General features: G+C 41.8%; 1 protein-coding gene across 2 annotated transcripts in view; it reads right to left on the bottom strand.

The window, feature by feature from the left end:
• Positions 1–19730, bottom strand: part of GRB7 (growth factor receptor bound protein 7) — a 2830640-nt gene that overhangs the window by 971287 nt on the left and 1839623 nt on the right. The window lies entirely within an intron of this gene.

The following is a 19730-nucleotide window of genomic DNA, read 5'->3' as shown; positions in this document are numbered from 1 at the left end:
CATTTTCCCCAGATTTCTGTTAAATGCTTTACCATTTCTACAACACCTAGACACTGTCGCTCCATTGCGCAAAATCAAGGTTAGAACCTCTACAAACCCCTGGCTCAGTAAAGAAACCAAACAAATCCTCAAGTCCAGAGACACTGCCTGGCGTTACTATCAAAAAAACAAAGAAACACAAAGCCTAACTAAGTACCAAGAACTGCGCGACCGTGCAAAAAAATGCATTAGGCTGGACAAAAAATCCCACTACACAACATTACAAACTAAATACCAACACAACCCGCAAACATTTTGGAAAAATGTAAGCCAGCTACCAAAATCCACCCAAAAGGCTGCCCCCAAACCAACCACCCCTGACACTAAAGTTCCCATCGAAACACAATTCAACTCCCACTTTGTGAACTCAATTCTATCCTTAGTATCACAGGACAGTTCCTTCCTCACTATCCCCCCAACACAAATAACACTAATACAAGCTTTACCCTCAAAACAGTTTCCACCACTTCAATCAAAAGCATGCTCTCCAAACTAAAAACCTCATCAACAGCAGCCGACCTACTCCCCAGCTATTTCTTGAAACTCACAGCAGATGTTATTGCTATCCCAGTCTCCACTCTCATAAACAGATCAGTTGTTGAAAACTATGTGCCCAAACTCTGGAAAATATCCTATGTTACACCCATACATAAAGGCAGGACCTCCACTGAACTTAATAACACAGACCCATTGCTTTACTCTCCCCCCTGGCCAAAATCCTAGAAAAATGCATCCATACCCAGATGCTAAACTATCTCCTAGACTGCAACATCCTGTCACCTTCTCAGCATGGTTTCAGACCTGCCCAGAGTACCACTACAGCTCTCCTCTGCTTCACAGACACAGTAAACCGTCTCAAAAATGAAGGCCTGCAAGTGTCAACTCTTTTTTTGGATATGTCCAAAGCATTTGACACAGTCTCACACCAAATCCTGCTAAACAACCTAAACCAATATCATCTATCTAATTCCACTCTTACCTGGTTCCAAATCTACTTAACTGACAGGTACCAAGCTGTGAAATGGGAAACTTCTCTCTCCTCAGCTGCCCATAACTATAGGAGTCCCACAGGGTTCTATCTTAGGACCACTACTATTCACAGTCTTCACAAATGACCTCCACACCTCCACACAGCATGCATCTATAATTCAGTATGCAGATGACACTACCTTAATCTTTGCTGCACAAAACATTCCCACCCTCCTGCAAACAACTCAACTAGCATTCTCTGACGTTGAAAACTACCTTACCAAAGCCCAACTTATCCTCAATCCAAAGAAAACTCAGCTTATGATTATGACCAGTTCTAACAAAAACACTAACAGTCAATTCACTATCTACTCCACAAATGCTACTCCAATTGCTCCAGTGGCACAGGCTAAGCTATTGGGAATAACCATAGACTCCCACCTAAAATTTTATAGTCATCTGAACTTAACTATTAAAAAAGTACATGCCAAACTGGGGTCACTCTACCGTATCAAACCATTTCTTACCAACAACACAAGATCAGCCATTGCTCGCTCCCAGCTTCTATCCACCCTACTCTATGCATCTCCTATTCTGACTAATCTCAACAAAACTGAACTAAGCAAAATGGAAGCTTGCTATAACAGAATTGCCCGCTTTGCTGCAAATTGCTCATATAGAACTCATCACTGTACTGCTTTGAGACAGCTCCACTGGCTTGAACTGCCCAACCACCTAACCTACAATCAGCTCTGCCTCTGTCATTCTATCTATTACCTCCCCAATAAGTGTCCTGCCCTCAAAAACCTAGTACAACATCACTCAGCCAAAAGGCCTCTTAGATCATCAAGCAAACTACTACTAGAAGTCACCAACAGCTACAATAGCTTTGGAGATGCACTATGTAGTAGTTCGGTAGCTAAAAAATGGAACTCTGTCCCTACTAGCATTCAAAACGCATCATCCAAAGCCTCCTTTAAAGACCTCATCAGGCAACATCTCAAGCAAAGTTGGCAGTGCCATGATTGCTCCCCAGGCTAGTGAAAGGGGATAACATATACATACTAAATCTAGAGCAATTGATAATAGTTTTTTCAATCTTACTCACAAACACTGGCTAATCTACAATGTATGTACTGTACCTGTGTACTATGTATGTATTCTACCTACGTTCCAAAGTTCAGCCGTACACCACAAATCTATTACTTACCTTTATTTTTAAAATTAATATTTTTTGATTGTTCTCTCCACTGTAACTGTTTGTGCCGCATACCACTGTAAAAACATGTCTCTTGTAATTTGTGTGTATACTGATCATGTCTAAATAACTAAATGTGTCTGTAATTTTTCTTTGTGGAGCTTTTCTCCCCGGGCCTCTGCTGAAAAAGGGCCTTTTCAGCTCAGTCAGACACCCCCGGTTAACAAATGTAAAATAAAAAATAAAATAAAATAAAATAAAATTTTGCAATCTATATACACAAAAGTCTGGACATCTCTTGCCAGTTAGGGACTTATAGAAAGACATTCAGATGAAGGGGTAAGACTGCAGACTGCAACTGCAAAGTGAAGTTGTAATAATCTTCACTTTCGTATTACAGAACAGATATGAACAGACCTCTCAAATGCACCTATTTTCGATAACTATTTTAGATCAACATTCCTATTTTCAGGCCTGATTTACTCCTCCACAATATGTGCCTATTTTTGGAAGTATGTTTCTATTTTCAGCATTGATTTATCCCATCACAGTTATCTGAATCAAGCTCATCACATGTGATTTTTGAAACTGTTTAGTACACAGAAACTATACTACATGACCAGCATACTAGTATCAACAGTAATTTAAAGAGCTCACATCTTACAATTTCCCTTTTCTGGAGAAAAAATAATGACCTTGTATTGTAGAATTTTACAATACGAGTCTGCCGATTTTATACTCTACCCTCCTGATAATATGTTTATATTTTTCTGTCATTTTTGTCATTCTGTTTTAAATTTGTTTCTGAGTAGCATCCTTTATTTCTTCTAGAAACCGGAAAGTGTGCTGTTTGACATTCGCATTTCATGCTAATTAGATGGCCAGAGTTTTTTTGCTGGATGTTTCTACTTATCAAGGACCTCTGCTCCGTCTTTTCAATGTCTGCAGGCTGATAGGTATGCCAAGACAAAACAGAAAATTTGCACACAAATATCAGGCACTGCATTTTAGATTTTAATGGATTTCAGGTTGTCTGTATCTTTATATATTGTAAATTGACTAAAAAGTGTATCTTATGTCTTGAAAATTCTCACAACTTACACAGGCAATTATTGTATTGTAATAATAATGATGGACAGTTAGGTCTACAGAAAAGTTTACCCCTAGCACAATTACTGACCCCAAGGAGGATCTGGGGAGCAACACTTTATGCACTGCAGATGGTACTCGCTCAACAGGTATCGAATGAAATGTCATCTACAGAGACTTCAAGGCCTTTTTTATCAGCTTTCAGTTGTTTTCCATTTATACTGCAAAAAGCTGACAGTCCAGACACAAGACTTCTGCTATACTGAAACAAAGTCATTTTGATTAAATCAGACATTTCTAATTTTAAGCGCTGTTTGAATGGTGGTGGTATAAGTGGCATTAAGGACAATCATCTCTAGCCTCTAGTCATCTGCATACTTGAAAAGAAAAACACTTTGTGGTATTTGACAGAAACTTGAGGAGCTACACTTGACAGGGGACAGTGATGACAGTAGTCCTTTTATCTTTTGTGTATAACTTTGTCACCATTTAAAAAAACAGGTTAACACAAACTAACCTACCTTTAAATGCCCAATATATTCTATCATGGGTCACGTGTGTCCTGTTCCAGCCTTCAAATCCCATTATGCACCACTGGCATCAGTTAATATGTGATGGTGTGGTGGTCCAAAGCTACAGTCTCATGATCCTCACTTCTGACCATCAAAATAATCAAAAATGAACATGTGTCTTTGAAGCCAGTTCTTAAGGCTCGGCACCTTAAACATTAATATTTAAATGTCAGAGAGGTGTGTACCTTTTTCATGATATTCTTGATTATGATATGTTCTCCATGTCACTGTTTTAACATTCATGTTTCTAAAGGGGTGTGTTGATACAGCACATCTTTACTGGCCAGTTCCTTGCTTCAGTCGGCTGTTTGGAAGATTGTTTTCACTGAAGAATGTCTTTTTGAAATATGTCTTTTTGAAATATATATATATATATATATATATATATATATATATATATATATATATATATATATATATATCTCATCATCATCTTCTTTCGGCTGCTCCCGTTAGGGGTCGCCACAGCGGATCACCTGTTTCCATTTCTTCCTGTCCTCTGCACCTTGCTCTGTCACACCAACCACCTGCATGTCCTCTCTCACCACATCCATAAACCTTATCTTAGGCCTTCCTCTTTTCCTGTTACTTGGTAGCTTCATCCTTAGCATCTTCTTCCCAATATACTCAGCATCCCTCCTCAGCACATGTCCAAACCAACGTAATCTTGCCTCTCTGGCTTTGTCTCCAAACCTTCCAACCTGGGCTGACCCTGTAATATACTTATTCCTAATCCTGTCCACCCTCGTCACACCCAGTGCAAATCTTAACATCTTTAACTCTGCCACATCCAGCTCAAACTCCTGCCTTTTTGTCAATGCCACTGTCTCCAACCCATATAACATAGCTGGTCTCAGTACCCTCTTGTAGACCTTCCCTTTCACTCTTACAGGTACTCGACGGTCACAAATCACTCCTGACAATTTTCTCCACCCATTCCATCATGCCTGTACTCTCTTCTTCACCCCTCTTCCACACTCACCGTTACTCTGAACTACTGACCCCAAGTATTTAAACTCATCTACCTTTGCCACCTCTACTCCTTGCATCCTCACCATTCCTCTATCCTCCCTCTCATTCACACACATATATTCTGTCTTGGTACTGCTGACCTTCATTCCTCTCCTCTCTAGAGCATATCTCCATCTCTCCAGGGTCTCCTCCACCTGTTCCCTACTCTCACTACAGATCACAATGTCATCTGCAAACATCATAGTCCACGGGGACTCCTGTCTGACCTCGTCTGTCAACCTGTCCATCACCATTGCAAATAAGAAAGGGCTCTGAGCCGATTCTTGATGTAACCCAACCTCCACCTTAAATGCATCCGTCACTCCCACCGCAGACCACACCGCTGTCACACTACCCTTGTACATATCCTGTACCACTCTTACATACTTCTCTGACACTCCTGACTTCCTCATACAATACCACAACTCCTCTCTGGGCACCCTGTCATATGCTTTCCCCAAGTCTACAAAAACACAATGCAACTCCTGAAATTCTCTGTACTTCTCCATCAACACTCTCAGAGCAAACATCGCATCTGTAGTGCTCTTTCCCAGCATAAAACCATACTGCTGATCACTAATCATCATGTCCCTTCTTAACCTAGCTTCCACTACTCTTTCCCATAACTTCATGCTGTGACTGATCAATTTAATCCCTCTGTAGTTACTACAGCTCTGCACATCACCCTTATTCTTAAAAATCGGTAACAAAACACTTTTTCTCCATTCCTCAGGCATCCTCTCACTTTCCAAGATTTCATTAAACAATCTGGTTAAAAACTTTACTGCCATTTCACCTAAACACCTCCTTGCTTCCACAGGTATGTCATCTGGGCCAACAGCCTTTCCATCCTTCATTCTCTTCATAGCTATCCTTACTTCCTCCTTGCTAATCCATTGCACTTCATGATTCACTATCCCTACATCATCCAACCTTCTCTCCCTCTCATTCTCTTCATTCATCAACCCCTCAAAGTACTCTTTCCATCTCCTCAACACACTTTCCTCGCTTGTGAGTATATACATATATTATATAATATTATATATATATATATATATATATATATATATATATATATATATGGGTCTACCTCGACCCAACAAAATTACATTTCAGTGAAACATAAGTAGGCGAGTTCTATTTCGCGAAAGTGCATTTTTGCCAAAATGCACTTTTGCGAAAAGGCACCTAAGCGAAGAGTAATGGTGGCTGTTGCTTAGATCACGGCACAGTGGGGATAAAGGAATATTACCTTTTCCCCACTGTAGCGCAATCTCGGAGTGAGAAAATAAAAGTAGTGGGGGCGTGGGGCCCCCAACATGGGGGTGCAGGGGGGCTTGCCCCCTGCATAAATATGGTTAGTTTTGTTTTTTTTTATTTTGTTTGGGATTTTTTTGTTTTTGTTTAATTTGTTTTTTGCAAAAGTGCATTTCAGCAAAAGTGCACTTTCGTGAAAAACAGCTCACCTTTTTACATTTCTTTGAAATGTAATTTCGATAAGTCAAAGTAGACCCATGTTTGTGTGTGTGTGTGTGTGTGTGTGTGTGTGTATAATATATATATATATATATATATATATATATATATATATATATATATATATATATATATATATAGTTCCCCTTTATAATCTCGAGATAATGAAAGCTCGAATTTCAATATCTCAAAACTATAAAGTCGAACAGCCCACAATCCCGAAACACACAAACACAAAACTGAAATCCCACACATTCACAAACCATACACCACACAACACGCACAACATTCAACCCACAACACACAAACTACACAATCCTACACTACTTCTACGCAGGGGGGCAAGCCCCCTGCACCCCCCACCCCTACTTTTATATACCAACTCCAAGATTGCACTAACACTTAAGAAATTCATCACTCACACACAGACATTCCACACTCCCTCACACACACACACACACACACACACACACACACACACACACACACACACACACACACACACACACAAACACAACCTCCCTACTCTAACCCACTTGAACAATTTACAATAAAACTCACCTACACTCACTTACCTTCACTTCCGTAAAGCATCCTGGCCAAACACTTCCCGTCCCAGTGCTACACTGCATAAGCGTGGATTCGAGCTATTCGAATTTGCGCTTATGCACTTTCAAGGTTTTACATTTTCACCTTTACGGTCCCAAGATACTGAAATTCGAGTTTTCAGTATTTCGGGATTGTAAAGGGGAACCATATACATATGTGTGTGTGTGTGTGTGTGTGTGTGTGTGTGTGTGTGTGTGTGTGTGTGTGTGTGTGTGTGTGTGTGAGCAGCTTGTGTAACTTTTTATATGGTCTAAAGAAGCGGGTTTGTTTTCCACAAAAGAGCTTACCTTTTTTACTGAAGTTCATTAAAGTTTTAAGCCGTGGTGTCTGGAGCTCCAGTTTTTCTTTTACAGCTGGTCTTTGACACAGGTGAGTTCCCATAAATTCAAGTATTCTGAAAACATTAATTTCTTCATCAAGTTTCATTCATGAAAGCTTGAAGAGTGGCTTAATTAAGTGCTTTGAATTTATGATTTGCAAAATGGATATAGTTTGTGAAAGATTTCTCATGGTGTAACTGATGCTATCAAGTTGCAGTGAAGCCACTTTTCATCTTTTTAAATTGTACTATACAGATCCATATCTGTAGTAACTGCCTACACAGTACATGTTTCCTTTCAACACAGCACTGTCCTTTTCAATACGATTGCCATATTCCTTGACCCCACATAGCCAGCTGTTTCTATTTACTGACATACTGTCTACTTTAACTTCATCTGCCATGCCCACATTAGTGTACATGTCATCCCCATGGGCACAGTTCAGATTTTCCTACTGTGGCACCTAAAGTTACACTGCACACCTCCACCTTCATTGTAGAAGCACTATTATTCATTATTTTTCTGTTTACTGTTATGAAATAAAAGAATTGTCCTTGAGCATTTTACCTGCAATGTTATCGGCGTCTATCTCCTTTGCACATTTTGCCTGTTTTAATAAAATGCACACTACACTCTGTTAATCTTTGTGTTATCTTTGTTCTACTGAGTATTTACAACTGAACTCACTAGTTTGCCTTTCATAAATTTTAAAACCACTACTTAGGAAAAAAAAATAACTCATAAAATTCATTCTCCCTCAAAACAGCTTCTCTGTATGTTTTACTTAAGGACAATTGCAAGACGCATTCAGCTTGTTCCAGTATGGTGTCTGACATTTTGGCCAAATCAAGGTAAGGTGAATATGTTACTGTGTAGCTGCTAACGAGCCTCTTAAGCACCGTTAACTTATTTTTTTTCAGCACTTTTGGGATACTAAATGCCATCTTGATCAGCATATTGTTTCCTCTTACATGTCCAATAATTTTTTTTCCCTCTCAGAATTGTTACTATTTCAGTTAGTGATGACCAACCACTACACTCACTAGCTTGGTCATGTCAACACTTGCACTTTTTTCTTACGGCAAACAAAGTAAATACAAGCAGACAGAGCTGTACTGAACATATCTGGTTAACCCGATGACAGGAAAATGCAGTCTCCATGACACATCTACATGCACAGGGCAGATGTACATTGGACAAACACATTACAGTATCTACCATCAAAGCACATCTTTACTGAAATGCTGCCACTCAAAATACTGACTGCAACAACCCAAAAAAAAGACCAAAAACTTGGAAGAAATGCAAATCTCCAAGATCACTCTTCTCCTTTAAACTTCTTTTTCTTGAAGGGAGACGGGCCCCCCTGCACCCCCCCACACCCCTTAAACTTCAATATTGCCACACCTCACAGAAAAGGAAATATCCAGAGACATGGCCATCTCAGACTTAGTAAATGCAAGTCTGTTCTTTCGTCCATTTATTCTTTGTGTTTCAGGACTCACCCTAGCAGGTCCCAACATTCAAAATAGTTACAAGGACACCGTAGCTCTGCAGCAGATAAATGCCTAACTTTAAAAGTAAGAACCAACAACCAAAACCTACCGTAAATACCTTTAATTAGTAGCAGTCAAGAAAACCACCTATTGCAGAACCTTCAAACATGTCAAGTAAAGCAAACAGGTTAAACCAGTCATGTTTTACCAGCATATGGTGACTCTATACTAATATTTTTACTCAATATTATATATTTGAATGAAAGAAAATGCTCTTTATCTGTGCTGAATGAAATGCGGGGTAATTTCTTATAATCAACAGTATTCTCACAATCAAAAGTACAGAGAAATATATACTGCTAACCTTTTGAATGTCTAATACTTTTTAGTGCAAGTCCCATAGTAGCAAGACTGAATGGCTGAAAATGTCTTAGCTCCTCTGATAGACTAAATCCATGTCTGTCTATTCAGTGCCATACAGACTCATAAGGGGCAATCTCTGCTTAACCTTTCATGGTATGAATGACCCAGCACTCTTTGAGCTCCACCTAAATAGAACCAGTGGTGGTAAAGCAAACAACGCTTTTAAAGACCTAAACCTTTAATATCAAATCAACAAAACAAGACATTTGACAGATACCTAACCGAGTATACCCCGCTTCTGCAACAGGGTGCCCTTACCTATCAAGAGTATTTCCTCAGCACCCTTTAATTTCAGTCTTGGTGATTGGCTGGGTAAACACAAATTTTCATCAGGGATATGTGGAGAAAATCTGCTTAATGAGGACAACATTATTATATTCCCAATAATACTAGGCTATATGACTGAGCTTCTCGATGGTTTCCTTGGCCATATTTAATAAGAATATTATGTAGAGTTACATACACTAAATCTGAGAATGCTGATTATGCCCTTTTCTCCAACATATGGTGATCTTAATGTTAGTGGAATAGAAGTTTGAGGGTGGAGACTTGCCTCACTCTCCAACATTGAGGGAGCAGGGGGTCAAATTCCCTGCAAAAACAAACAAAAAAAAACACCTTTAATGGAAAACAGAAATGTTGACATTCTCTGGTTCTATCTATTTTCATATATATTATTCTTTATGTAATTTTGGGGCTCGCACTTACAAGTCTCATAATTACAATAGAAAGCTGTATTAACACTACAGTCTGAGAATTTTTCTCCTCCTCAGGTTCTAGGACAAGGCCATTGCCCAGTATCATAACCTGAAACAAGAAAACAAAACAATTTTAGAAATGTACCCAAGATAAGACGTAATTTTACACCACAGAGTTTACTACCCTTCTCAATGAAAAGTAATGCAGCTTTGAAGCTGTTAATGTAATTTTGCTTATTTTAAAAGGGAACAACATGTTGCACTCACTACCTGGTTACGTGACCACAGAGAAAAGGCAGGACTCTTCCTTTGCTACATCAGATATTTTCAGTCACCAGTAGTCACTGCCTATCACTCGGTGACTCCTGCTAAATAGGACAACTGAAGCAGACTAAGTTATACTTGGCTTAGAAAAGCAACATCTTCTAAGCAAGCTACAGCATATTCCATCAAAGAGATAACCACTTTAAAACACCTCAACAATTATGACACTGGTATATTATACTGTGTAGGTATAACTTGCCTGCATATATTCTCTTACAGAATAAGAATTATACCTGCCTGTTAATTATTCTCTACAGATGCATTCTTACTGGAAAATGTGTACTTGATGTGAACGAGCAAGTTTCCCTATATTTCAAATAAAGGTTTTGAGGTAAAGGTTTTGAGGTAAAGGTATGAGTACCTGTTGTGTGATTAATGTAAAAAGTGGCTGAAGAAATAAAATATCATTACTTTTTATTGCATCAGTGTCATTACAAAATACATGCAGAAGTTTACTACACATTTGATAGAGTTAGGTTTTATTCAGAGGAAGAGAACATGAGAAATATGGTGCAAGGCTGGTCTATAAAAAGATCAGCAGCAGGAAGCCTAAATGTCTTGTAACACTTTCTTTTGGCACTGCATAACGTTCAAAAACAAAGCAAAGTGGATGGAGTTTACTTTTCTTTAAAAAACAGATTGTGCATAGGGCAGCTAACTAAACTCATTTTATTCTGTGGTCCCTCATTACTACTGTGACTACATCTACATTTATGGTAAGTGTACACAACTGTACTATGTCCTTCGTGTTTCACTGTTGCAGTCATCACACTTGGGTGGATTCCCAAAGCTGAGGAAGGGTGGAGGCAGTCAAGAAGAGTTAGGGCCGGCTAGTATGCCTTGTTGTGTACACTTACCATAAATGTAGATGTTCGAGTGTATTCACTGTTGCAGTCATTACACTTGGGTGGATTCCCAAAGCTGAGGAAGGGTGGAGGCAGTCAAGAAGCATTAGGGCTGGCTAGCAGGCCTTGTTGTGTACACTTACCATAAATGTAGATGTTCGAGTGTATTCACTGTTGCGGTCATTACATTTGGGTTATCTGCTTGCAGGTAGCCCTCAGTCAGCCTGATTAACAAAGTCATGGATCCTGCGTCGGTTGCTGTCCCTTCTTCCATGACGTCAGGTCGTCAGGGGTAAAAAAACATGCAGCTGACACCATTACATCAGTTTTTCTTGCCCCAGATGTCAAGTGCCTCCTAGTGGGGAGCAATTAAATATAAAAGTACAATGATACACCTCCAACAAAAAAGCAAATATGCCAAAAAGGCTTTTAAGCATAGTAATGGAAAGTAGAGGTATAGCCAAAAGAAGTTAGGGGGCTGGAGGGAGGGTAACCAAGACTGCAACAGTGAATAAACTCGAACATCTACATTTATGGTAAGTGTACACAACTGTACTATGTTCTTTGTGTTTCACTGCTGCAGTCATCACATTTGGGTAGATTACCAAAGCTATGGTTGGGAGGAGGAATTTAGATAGCATTAGGACCAGCTATAAGGCCCTGCAAGACTGCAGTGGCAAAGCCAGCACTAGATTTAGAGAACATTGGCAAATGATAATGCTTGGTGAAAGTATGTACAGAACTCCAGGTAGCAGCTTCTAGGATGTCCCTGGTAGGGGCCCCTCTGACAAAGGCTGTAGAGGTAGATGCAGCCCTGGTGGAGTAAGGTCTTATCCCCTGGGGGATAGGTTTTCCATGGTGCTTATAGCAAAAATGAATGCAATGGCTTATACATTTAGAAATGGTTTGCTTTGAAATAGCCTTCCCCTCTGCCCCTGCAGCAAATGCCACCAGCAGTTTTTCAGATTTCCTTTGAGGTTTAGTCATGTCCAAGTAGACTCTAAGTTGTCTGTGCACATCTAAGGAATGCAGTATCCATTCCCCTTTGTTCTGTGGATTGGGAAAGAAGGTTAGCAAATGAATAGACTGATTAAGAGCCACACTGGATACCACCTTGTGCATGAAGGATGGATTGGTTCTGAGGGACACCCTGTCCGCATGAAAGATGATGAAAGGCTCCAGTGCCATGAGGGCCTGTAATTCAGATATCCTTCTAGCTGAAGTGACTGCTACAAGGAAAGCTGTTTTCCAAGAAAGAAATTTTAAGTCTGCAGTAGCAGCTGGCTTGAAAGGAGGTAGAATGAGTTTCTCCAAAACAAAGTTAAGGTCCCATGCTGGGGTTAGAACTCTCCTGGGTGGTCTCAAATTTTTGGCCCCTCTGAGGAACTGCTTGAGCAGTGGATGAGAGAAGAGGGGAGGGTCTGTGTTATAATGAGCTGAAATGGCTGAGGTGTGGATTTTAATGGAGGAAAAAGACACGGCCTTGTGCAGCATCTCAGTTAAGTATTGTAAAATCTGAGGTAAATTGGATGCTGCTGTGCTCATCCCTTGAGATTGGTTCCAGGTACAGAATCTTTTCCATTTTTCCGCATACGATTTTCTAGTACTAGGCCTCCTTGCCTCTAAAATGATATCCATCACAGGTTTATTGAGGGATGGTAAAGGAGAGATTAAGGAATTAGCCAGGCTGCAAGGTTCAGTGTTAGAAGCCGAGGGTGCAGAATCTGGTTGTCCTGCTGAGACAACAGGGAAGGAGTCTGAGGCAGGTGCCATGGGGATAACAGTGACACACTGTGCAGGAGGGGGTCCCAGTGTTGGTGTGGCCAGTCTAGAGCAATCAAAATCATCCTTGGTTTGTCCTGTTTGATTTTTAGTAGTACTTTGGAGAGCAAAGGCAGAGGGGGGAAGGCACAGACTGATAGTTTTTTCCAGCTCAAGGACAGAGCATCCACTTTCCAGGCTTGCTTGTGGGGAGTCCTTGTGCAAAATTTGTCCAATTGGTAGTTCTGGGGAGAGGCAAACAGGCCTATATCTGGGCTCCCCCATTTGCTTGTCAACATGTTGAAATTCCTTGGTTCCAGTTTACACTCGTGTGGGTCCATGAGGTTTCTTCTTAGTCCGTCTGCCAGTGTATTTAATTTTCCTGGCTGGAATTGAGCTTGTAGGTGCACATGGTAGCTCAAGGCTGTATTCCACAATGCCATGGCTGGTCTGCAGAGGGGGTAAGAATGCTCGTTTATGTACCACATAACAGTGGTATTGTCCGTCTTTACCATAAGTTGTCCTGGAAGAATGTGGTCCTTGAAGGCTGTCAGAGCATTCCGTACAGCTAACATTTATTTTTGATTGATATGCAGGTGTATTTGACTTGGGTTTCATTTGCCCTGAATGCACTTCCCTGCCATGCATAGTCTGATGCGTCTGTTGTTAAGGTTTGGGCAGCAGGGGGTAATGTGAAATGTAGTCCCTTGTTTTGGTGGCAGGCCTCTGCCCACCAAAGGAATTCTAGGCATAGGCAAGGTATGATAGGAATCATTACTTCTAGATCCTGAGAACGTTGACACCATAGGCTTTTTAGATACCACTGTAGTTTCCTCATATCCAGTTTTGCACATGGAATTAGAAGAATGCAGGAGGCCATGAACCCCAAGGTTTTCAGTACTTGTCTTGCAGATAGCAGGGTTTTTGTGGCCACTTGTTTGATGAAGGTTGTCAAATGAATTTGTTTCTCTGGCGTGAGGTAAGCCATCTGGGAAGTTGTATTCAAGCTTGCTCCCAGGAATATAATTTGTTGACAGGGTACCAGGTGTGATTTCTTTTCATTTATGGTGTACCCCAGACAAGTCAGAACCCGTTGTACAAAGGCCAGATGATTCAAAAGTATGTCCTGGCTTTCTGCCTGAATTAGCCAATCGTCTAGGTATGGGAATATTTGAATATTTCTTTACCTGCAAAATGCAATACCTGGAGCTAGGCACTTTGTGAATACCCTGGGCACAGTAGATAAGCCAAAGGGCAGTGCAGAGAACTGACAGTGTGTGTAGCCTGCTTTGAAGCATAGGTATCTTCTGCAAGATTCCCTGATTGGGATGTACAGGTACGCTTCTTTTAAATCTAGTGGTGCCAACCAGGCATCTTTGCCTAGCATAGGAAGTAATTGGTGAAGAGTCAGCATCTTGAATTTTGGAATCTCCAAAAAAATGTTTAGAGTAGACAGGTCCAGGATAGGACACAATGAATTGTCTTTTCTGGGTACCAGGAAAAGTCTCAAGTAGAAACCTTGTCCCTTTTCCTCTTCCAGTTGAATAGCCCCCATGCTTAAGAGAGAAAGTACTTGTTTTTGGGCCTCTGCCCACTGATTTGGCGGTAGGTCCGGCCACCCACTTGGTGTTGCCAATGTGTGGAAGTGAAATCTGTGTCCCTGGGACACTATATTAAAAACCCATTTGTCCTGGGTAATGAGTTCCCAGATCTTTGTGTGAAGAGCAATCTTTCCCCACAAAGGGGCAGTCTGTTGATAAGTGCTTGGAGACTTTAAACGGAGGTCATTGAGACAGTTTACCATAGGGGGGAGTCTTATTACCCTCAGATTTGGAAGTGGAGGCCCCCCACTGCTTAGTCCTGTGTGTTCCCTGGGACTGAAACCTGGGGCTTTTGTTGTGTCTGGGTTTGGCTTGAGAAGACATGGAAGGGGCTGGAAAGGACCAATTCTTAGAGGGCCAGTGCCTACTAAATCTAGGAGGCTGAACTTGTAAGAAATATTTAACAGTTTGCATAAATTTAGGTTCATAGGTTCATACTAGGCTATCTGCCCTAGGGCATTTATAAGCCTAGCCAGAATGTGTTTGGCTTTCGCCACCCATTTTAAATATATTTTGCTATGCCCTTTTTCGAGGTTAGTATACTGTGCCTCTGTCTAACAGTGACACAGAAGTGATACCCGGGGTAAACCTACGATCTCCCATCCACTCATCAAGATTCCTCTTGAAGAGAGTCAATGATGGACTCTGCCTAACCCGGACTGGGATTTTATTCCAGAGTGAAGGGAGCCTCTGGGTTATGAATCTGTCCCTCCAGCATGTCCTATTTATTTCAGTGCTGAGGTTCAAGTCTCTCAAGCACGTAGCTCGATGGGATTTGGATTTTCTGAGGTGCAGCATGTCCATTAATTCCGGGTTGGACATGGCTTTATACGTCAGGCACAGATTGCCTCTGAACAGGCGGTATGCCACTGAGTAGAGCTGGGGTTTATTTAACCGGGCAGCATATGGCATCTGTTTGAGCCCTTTGATCCTCTTGGTGAGGTACTTTTGGGGTCTTTCCAGTTGCTGCAGGTATCTGGTAAGGTACATCCCAAAAGGGGCATTGTACTCAATTATGGGCCTGATGGGGGATGAGTAAAGAGGCACGATGACCTCCCCTGATCTAGATGTGAATCCCTTCATGATTAGGTGGGCTATATAAAATGTTTTTCTAACCACTTTGGCCACGTGGTTGTCAAATGAGAGATTGCTATCAACTTGGGTCCCCAGGCCCCTAATTACTTCTTCTGTACTTAATGGATTACCACCTATGTGGTAATTTGTGGGCACTTTGTTTTTGCCAAAGGGGATGACTATACACTTTTTGGCATTTAGCTTGAGGCCATGGCTCTGGCACCAGTTGTCTGTTTCTATGAGGCCGTTTTGGAGGATGCTTGTGTCGGCTGGAGAGTCGATTATGGCACCCAGTTTGCAGTCATCTGCGAACTTGGTCAGCCACAGTCCTTCCGTGTTGGCCTGTACCTCCGAGAAATATATACCGAACAAGAGAGGTCCCAGGACTGAGCCTTGTGGGACACCACTTGTAACTAGTTTGGAGTCTGACATGGCTCCAGCAATTCTAACCATGTGGGTTGAGCCAGTTTGCAATCCATTTAGTGACATAGGGGTTTATATTTAAGCTGGTGAGCTTATCTATAATGCCCGAGTGGGGTATTGTATCGAAGGCTTTAGCGAGGTCAAGGTAGGCTGTGTGGACCACCTTCCCCTCGTCAATCGCCTTGGTGACTTGTTTCAAAGAAATCAACCAGGTTTAAAAGGCAGGATCTGCCCTTAACAAAGCCGAACTGGGTAGGATCCAGTGTCTGTAGGTCCCCAATATCTTTATTTATGAGGTCCATGATGATCCTTTCCATAGCTTTGCAGACTAAGCTAGGCAGGCTTATGGGGCGATAGTTTCCAGGATCCGTTGAGGCACCACCTTTATGGAGAGGGACCACTGTTGCTGTATGCCACTCTTTGGGCACATATCCTGTAGTAAGGCTGAGATTGAACAGTAGTTTTATGTTTGGGTTTAGCTCTTCTTGGAGTTAATGTAGGATGCAGCCCGGGACACCGTCTGGTCCCATTGATGCTGTGTTTTTTGCTTTGGAGAGGGCGGCTCTTACCTGAGCATCTGAGATGTCACGGGGCAGCACTCTGCTGGGATAGATATTTGCCTTTTGGTGGGAGGGAGAAGTTTGCGCTGAACCTGTCAGCTAGGATGTTGGCAATGTCTGTGGGTTCAGTGTATTTTTTGTCATTTTGGACTAATTCTGAGCATACCTGGGAATTACCACCCAGGTTCCTAACATAACTAAAGAAAGCCTTGTGATTATCCTTAGTGTCATGTGCAATTTTTCTCTCAAAGCTGGCCTTAGACAATTTTATGAGTGCCCGTAGTTTTTTGCTAATACTGATCAGTGATGCCTTCCCTTTTTGGGATTTTGCTCTATCATTTAGTAGCTTCCTCCTTCTATTGTATAGTTTGTTTATGGCTGGGGTCCACCAGACAGGACGTCTGCCTTTGGAGGACTGGGTCTTGGTTTTATTCGGGATCGCATGATCCATGCATTCCTGAAGGTGTTCATAGAATCCGTTTTTAAAGGATTCTGCTGTCTGGGCCGTATGTTCCACAGGCCCGGGGGCTTTGAAGGATTCCACCTCAGTTTTGAGGAGTGTGAAATTTGCTTTAGGGAAGTTTTTCACTGTGGTTTTCTGGGCAGGGGGTGGGGTCGGGATGTGAATATCCAGTGAGATTAGTTTATGATCTGATCTTACCAGTGAGGGATACACTTCTGGTCTGGAGCATAGAGTCCCCATGTTGGTGATGATCAGGTCCAGTATGTCTTCCCCTCTTGTGGGAGTGGTAACAAGTTGTTCCATAGCATTTGAGTTTATAAATTCTAGGAACCTTTGGGCTAGGGTGTTGGAGCTAGAGTAATGCTCCCAGTCTATGTTTGGGTAGTTGAAGTCGCCAAATATAATGGTGTTTGGAGAGACCTTCACATTTTCCAGTGTTCTCAGGAAGGCCGAGTGGGGTTCCTGGGTTTGGGAGGGTGGTCTGTAGCAGGCTATAAACTGGAAGGCAGTTTTACCCACTGTTAGTTGCACATGGATAGTCTCTGATGCTTCGTGCTTTGCCACCAACCTGGAGGTGTGGGTATCTTTGATGAATATCGATACTCCCCCTTCTTTTGTGGTTCGGTCCAAGTTTTGGGGCCAAAAAGCATGGTATGAGGTATAACCTGGTAGTGCTGGGGTGCTCTCGGGAGCCCTGAACCAGGTTTCTGTTACTGCACAGATATCGATGTTCTCCATGCTAAGGAGAGTTTCGAAAAGTGCATCTTGAGGTTTAGACTTCTGGCGTTGAGTAGCATTATTCTTAGTTTCTTATCCCTTGTGATACCTATGGAGGTGGGTTTGTCTTTTGAGCCTTGCCTAAAAAAGGCACTATTAGCTTTATCTTTCATCTTTTTAAGGACTTCCTCAGCCTTGTTGCCAAACAGGCGGTCCTGATTTAAGGGAGCATCCAACAATTTAGCTTTAACATGATCAGGCAAAGATTGCTCCTTTAGCCAAGCATGCCTTCTGAGCACAGACCCAGTAACAGCAGCCCTGCAAAAGGCCTCTAATGAATCAAAACCACATTGCAAAGTATGTTTACCAACTTGTTCAGCAGAATGCATTAAATCCTGTAATTCTTTTTTTCCACACAGTCAGGAATCAACATCATTTTCTGTTTAAGCAGTCCAATAACATGTCGCTGATACTTTAACATATGAAACTGTCAGTTTAAAGCCCTAATGGCCAAGGTTGCAGAAGTGTAAACCTTCTTACCCCATCTATCCATTGCCTTGGAGTCTCTATCAGAAGGGGTAGGATTTTTAGCAGTAGAAGCCTTAATGCCCTTGGGCCCCTGTGAAACAGTCTCTGGATCCGCAATAGGATTTTTAAAACGGAACTGGTGTGACTCAGGGACCCTGTAGTATCTCTCAGGTTTTCTGGGAGCAGGAGGCAAGGAATCAGGGGCCAATCTAGATTCCAAAAAGACATCATCAACAATGTCTAGTACAGGAGGAATAGCTAAAAGTCTATGCTGAGGTAGGAGTAAGAAATCCCTAAGCCTGTTTTTTGAATCAGAAAAATCCTGGCTTTCCCAGTGGAAATGCTCCCTTAGAGTATGTAAGGTTTCCCAAAAAGAAAAATCCTCTGGAGGGGAAGCAGAGGCAATGGAATCCTCTGCATCAGAATCCCAGAATCCTCATAAGTAGATAAGGGCAAATCCAAATCATCAGAAGAATCAGAAAAAACAGAATCCTGGTCAGAAGATTCATAAACAACTTCAGTTCTACTCCTCTTTGAAACGGGGGGGGGGGGTTGACTACCCCTGATTAGAGTTATTAAATGTTCAGCCATTCTTATCATTTGTTTGTTAGGCATAGAGGCCTGAGCATGTGGCCTGGGCGTTGGTTTTTTAGGCATGGTTCCAGATTTAGGCCTAAGTGAAGAAGGAGGCATCAGTTTAATATGCAAGTCTGTAGGCCTGAATACACCCTCAGAAGCCGGTGACTGCACAGCGGCTCCGGACCCATCCAAGGTAGAGACATGCACGGGTTCCATAGTTGAAGCATCTTGCAGCATACCAGACTCCAAATGGGTCTCAGTAGAGGCCTGCGAATCAGATGTAGCGGGTATCAGGGGCCGTGAAAGTGCACTCACTGAGTACCAGCAAACTGGCTTAGGAGAAGCGTCGTCGGCAGTTTACGACCTTGGTGGCCTGTCTCTGTCTTTATCTTTGCATTTTTTCAGAATCCCGGTAGTTTGAATGGCTAACTGATGACATTTCTGGATAATTAAACTGAGAACCAAAATATTTAGAGGCGAAAATATACAGACGATGGATAGAGCGCTGATTAAACAAAGCACAAAACCGACAGCAAGGTATGTTGTGGTCAGGGTCTAGGCAAGGAATACAGTACGAATGAAAATCTTTATGAGGTATTTGCTTTCCACAAGTAATGCAATTATTAACTTTTACTGACATCGGTAAGGAGCAAGAAAAAGTTTCCCCAATGGGGTACTTAGCTTTAGTTGAAGACTTCAATTCTGAAACTCGAAAACAAAAATTTCAGGAGTCGGCCGACCAGCACTTGCGAACTGCTTCTGCTTCGGGCACCGCACAGCAAGAAAGACTGATGTAATGGTGTCGGCTGCATGTTTTATACCCCTGATGACCTGATGTCATGGAAGAAGGGACAGCAACCAACATAGGACCCAAAACTTTGTTAATCGGGTCAACTGAGGGCTACAGTGCAGTTTTGTACCTACCATAAATGTAGATGTTTGAATGTATACACTG

Source organism: Protopterus annectens, chromosome 5.part0, assembly GCF_019279795.1.
Source record: "Protopterus annectens isolate FY-2018-M chromosome 5.part0, PAN1.0, whole genome shotgun sequence".
NCBI classification, from domain to species: domain Eukaryota; kingdom Metazoa; phylum Chordata; order Ceratodontiformes; family Protopteridae; genus Protopterus; species Protopterus annectens.
The sequence above is the reverse complement of the archived record's forward strand: the minus strand, read 5'-3'. Positions and strand labels throughout refer to the sequence as shown.